We start from the raw sequence: 4,708 nt of genomic DNA, 5'->3' as shown, positions 1-4,708 counted from the left end.
AAGAGCGAGAATAGAGATCATGCCTCCAATTTGGATGCTCCCCGAAAGCGAAACACCATCTCGGATGTCTAGAAATCGGTTGATCAAATGTTGAGTGAAATCTACAAGCTCGATCTCATGCGACTCTTGGTCGGCAATCCATAGCCAACAAAGCTCCTCATGGGAAATAGCTCCCAAAGAGTCCTTAGAACATAGGGCATAGGTGAGAATACGATTAAAGTATCTCATAGCCAGATGAACGATCGATGCGGACTTGGAAGTTTGAGGCTCATATTTCCTTTCATCGGAGATACGTTGCCACCACTTGAGTTCATCATATCCATGGTCGTTAGTCATTTTACCATTGGCCAGATAGAAAAGATGGTCTTCATCGACGGCCCAATAAAATCGGAAGTAGGAACAAAGTTGTGACTCCGACAACCGATGATCATTGTTGAAAAGTTGAAAGGTCAAAGTTAAAAGGTCAAAGTTCTTGAAGAGTCACCACTTGAATCTCAAACCACTTCAAGGGATGATAGAAACTTATACGCACCCTTGCATAGGTAGGGGCGCTCAAATCCAAGAACTCTAATAGACCGAGGTTCTTGGCTAGGTATCGAACGTCATCATAAATTCCAAGTAGCTTGGTTATTGTTTGATCGTAGAATCTTGTTGACTTAAGCTTCCGCTTGGATAGTTGCTTGAATCGATCCCAATGTAATTCCTTAGAGAATTCAATGTCGTATGTTTCTACCACCTCGGGAGGAGGTGGAACAACGTGCCTAGCTTTGCTTGAACTTGTTCTAGCACGCTTCTTATGATGGATAGGGGCCATCTATAAGAAGCAAAGCAATTCATGAGCAATTCATTTACAAATATGATTGTTCAAGAAGATTCAAAAGAAATTGCTCTAAAGTCAAGCACAAACATTATTCAATCAAAAATGAAATAAGAAATGGTCCACTAGTACATAATTCAGTTTATAGTTCTCACCTCCATCGTTCTTCTTCGTTCTTCTCTAAAGGCTTTGATTACGAGGCCTCCCATCTCACCATTTTTCCAATCTCTCCTCTTAACTACTTTTGATTCTTTGTTCATAAAAGATCTGTTGATTTTCTTTTATTTTTTTTTCACGAATTGATTTTTGTTAAGTTGTGCAAAACATAATTTTGACTGGGAATTGATTCTGATTTTGGGGGATTTAATGCTTGTGAATCAATCGTTGTTTTGTTCTGTTGATATTCGAAATTGCGAAGAGATTTGTGGTTTCTCACTGTTGTTGTTGTTCATTGTCTAGGGTTTGCGATTTCGTCGAGCGTCATTGAAGCTCTTGCTTGCTGCAATTTTCATCTTAAAGGTTCTGATGGTAGCGGCGAAGTGGAGTATGGCGAGTTCTTGCATTTTCCTATAATTCCCTTGCAACTTATTTTAATGAAATTCAGGTATATCAATTTATTTAATTTTGATTATTTTTAAAGTTGATAATTTTATTGTAAAATCAACTATGTTAAAATTCCGTTGTGGAACAGACTCAGATCCCTATATTCCCTTGCAAGTTGGAATTCTAACGATGATGTTTATTCTGATTTGATTTACAGTTTTGGATTGAAATCAATGAAATTATGACGTTTTGCTCCTGTTGTTCGGATTATTTTGTAACATTAATTTGATGATTTGGGGAAATAGATTTATAGAAGTATAATTGATATGAGTTTGCATATATTGGTTAATAGGGTTTGGTTTAATTTCTTACCAATTTAATCGACAATATAGTCAATTTAAGGTTCTTAGGCGCCCCTTTTTCTTGTTTCACCATTTGCTTTCTCTCACTTTCCTCTGTCTTCTACACTCTATGGCCTACACTCCCACTATCTAACCTTTATTTTCACCTTTTTTTATAGAGAATTGAAGCAGGCTGATAGTGAAGATCTCGGCATTTATGTTATTGAATATGATGGTTCACGTGTAATGCTATGGGATTGATGTAAGCTTAAGGAAAAATTGATGGTGGTTGAATAACCAAGCTCGAATATGAGCTGACTAATAACAAGGTGTTTATCCAATTTCTCGTTTGATTTTTACTACTTCTTTTTTTTAATTATATGAACTGGAAGGAAGAGGTCTATCATACACTCATACTGTTATGTTTGTGGATAATCTGTGTATGAAATGTGCACTCAGTAAACCCTTCTAGTTCTGGTGAGAACTTGATTTTGCTCATTTATATCTAGCTTATCCATATGAAGTACATGATTTACAAGTTATACATGGGATTTTTTTGGTTGAAAATATAGTAGTGTTATAAAAGAATTTCTTTTCAACTAATCTTTATTTCAAATTAAAATACCCTGGCTTTGAATGTTTTTGTTAGAAATTTTGGATAATTGAAGGGGGTTGTTGTTAGTTCAGTCACTGGGATTTGTTGATAATCTTCGTTATTATGCTTAATTGGTTTGTTTTGGAAAGAATTGAGCATCTTGGATGACTTGACGTATGGATTGTTGGCAATTTGTGTTTGACTTTCAAGTTGTTAGTACATAACTAACCTCAAGTGAAGGAGAGAGCATCTTGATAGCAACTTCCACTCCATCTATCATGCAACTGCAAATCCACCTATTTCTAGTTCTCTCCAGAAGCCTTTTGTAAGGTTTGTTATCTCTGAATTAGTAAATCGCACTATTCTACGATACCCTTTCCTTGATTATAACTCCTGGATTCCTATATGTTGGTTGTAGCCAGAGGTTTCTTAGCTTCTATTATTGATGATTCTGCATGAAATGATCCAACTATTATCTTCTTGAGCATAGTGTTGTGGCTAACTAAATAATGAGACAAAGATCAACATTAGAATATGATAAGTTTCATACTTTGCTTCTTTCTTCTTGTGTAGACAAAAAATGAAAGAAAACTAGCTGTAATTAGGACAAAGAGTGTGACATAGGCTGCTACTGGTGCAATGAAGGCTTTATTTTTCTTCTGTGCTCGAGCAAAGAGCTGGGTAACGCTCAACAGTCCACACTTTAATTGCAAGGGTATGTAACAAAGTTGGTTTACTACACTGATTTGCTACAATTGAACCCAATGTAACATTGGATTGAAGGTGAGGAAAATTTTAGAATGATTAGAGGAAAAGGTTGTTATAAGCTTTAATCTTGTCTATTCTTCCAACTTATAAGCTGTAATATTAAGTTGTTTACTTATAGCACACTTCTTCATAGCAAGTATATGTCCTTAGGTTTTGATGCTTGCTTGATGCTACTACTACTGCTGTTGCATGTTGCTGCTGTTCTGCATATGTGCTACTGCCATTTTGCACACACTGCTTCTGTTCTGTTACTGCTGCTGCTGTTCTACATAGGTGATGCTGCTGTTCTGCTACCGCTTCTGTTGTTCTTATGTGTTGCTGCTGTTCTGCTTATGTGCTGCCACTGTTCGGTTTCCGAGCTGTTGTTCTACTTCCAAGCTGCCGCTGTTCTGTTTCCAAGCTGCTGTTGTTTTGTTCATTGTATTTTTTTTTTGGTGAAATTTTAATATTACAAGCATTTATTATTCAAAATATCTAAGTTTATATACATATATACAATGGCTTGTTTATCAATTTTACATTTTTTTTAGTCATAAAAGGCACTGTTTCAAGAAAAAAATCTGTGCCCTTGATTTATGTTAGGGGCAAATATTTGGCCCTTAAACGGGTGTCCTAAGTCGGTTTTGAACTAGTGCCGATTGCACTTTTTCTACTAATGAATAAAAATAATTATTATGATAATAATTATTATAATTATAATTACATTAAAATGTTACCAATTAATTAATAAAGTGCTACATTAATTTGCAAAAAGTGATACATAATATTGAATATAGTTATAATATGTCAAAAGATGTTTGAAAAATGTTACCTAATAATCAACAAGGTGTTACATTAGTTCGTAAAAGTGATACATAATGCCGGATAAAGTGTTACTATATGATTGAAAAATGTTACTAAAGATAAGTAAGTGTTACATAAGAAATAAAAAGTAACATTTTAAAAATGATACCTAAAATATAAAAAAGTTTTACATAAGAGGGTTTATAGTTACACTTTAAAAAGTGTTACTATACTTTACCCAAAATGGTACATAAGACCTTAGGTAACATGGGCGGATGTATCACCCACTAAAGTGTTACCCATTGTCTATAATAACACTTTTACCACTTCATGTATCACTTTGTGGGTGTTATTTAAGGTTAGTTTTGCACTAGTGGTCACACATGAACTATGCCATGAATATTGAGACATAAGCTTGAAGCAACTAGTCATGAAGTAAAGGCAAAATTGGACACAAGAGACCAAATCATGAATCATTATGAGCAAATTAATCCCAAAACAATGAATTATCAAAGAAATAAAACTATCATATAGAATACCCATGAGAGAAAAAATAACCAACAATGGTGAATCAAGGATTCAAGCAAGGTATACAAATTCATCATGAAAAAGCTTCAATATAACATCCAATAACATCATTCAACACAAATTACAAGCTAAAAGAACTAACAATGGAGTTCTACCATGAAAGCAAACACAAGGGTTTCAAGCTTCAAAAATGAGGAAGAAGATGACTAGAAAGTGAGAAATTATACCTCAATGAAGCTTTAAATCACTTGAAATTGCACAATTGAAGAATATAGAACAATTAGAACACCCAAAGTTAAGTTTCAAACACCAAAACAAAATCCCCAAATTCGA

General features: G+C 34.5%; 1 long non-coding RNA gene across 2 annotated transcripts; it reads left to right on the top strand.

The window, feature by feature from the left end:
• Positions 1-685: 685 nt before the first annotated feature.
• Positions 686-3,577, top strand: LOC145568780 (uncharacterized). Of its 2 annotated transcripts, XR_014095952.1 has the most exons (3): positions 686-1,421; positions 1,881-2,626; positions 2,870-3,577. It is a non-coding gene; the product is annotated as an uncharacterized LOC145568780 (long non-coding RNA). The 2 variants fall into 2 exon arrangements; XR_014095951.1 differs by having other exon boundaries at positions 1,881-3,577.
• Positions 3,578-4,708: the final 1,131 nt, after the last annotated feature.

This window comes from Chenopodium album, chromosome 11 (genome assembly GCF_948465745.1).
Source record: "Chenopodium album chromosome 11, dcCheAlbu1.1, whole genome shotgun sequence".
Classification (NCBI taxonomy): domain Eukaryota; kingdom Viridiplantae; phylum Streptophyta; class Magnoliopsida; order Caryophyllales; family Amaranthaceae; genus Chenopodium; species Chenopodium album.
This window is presented reverse-complemented; position numbering and strand designations above follow the sequence as displayed.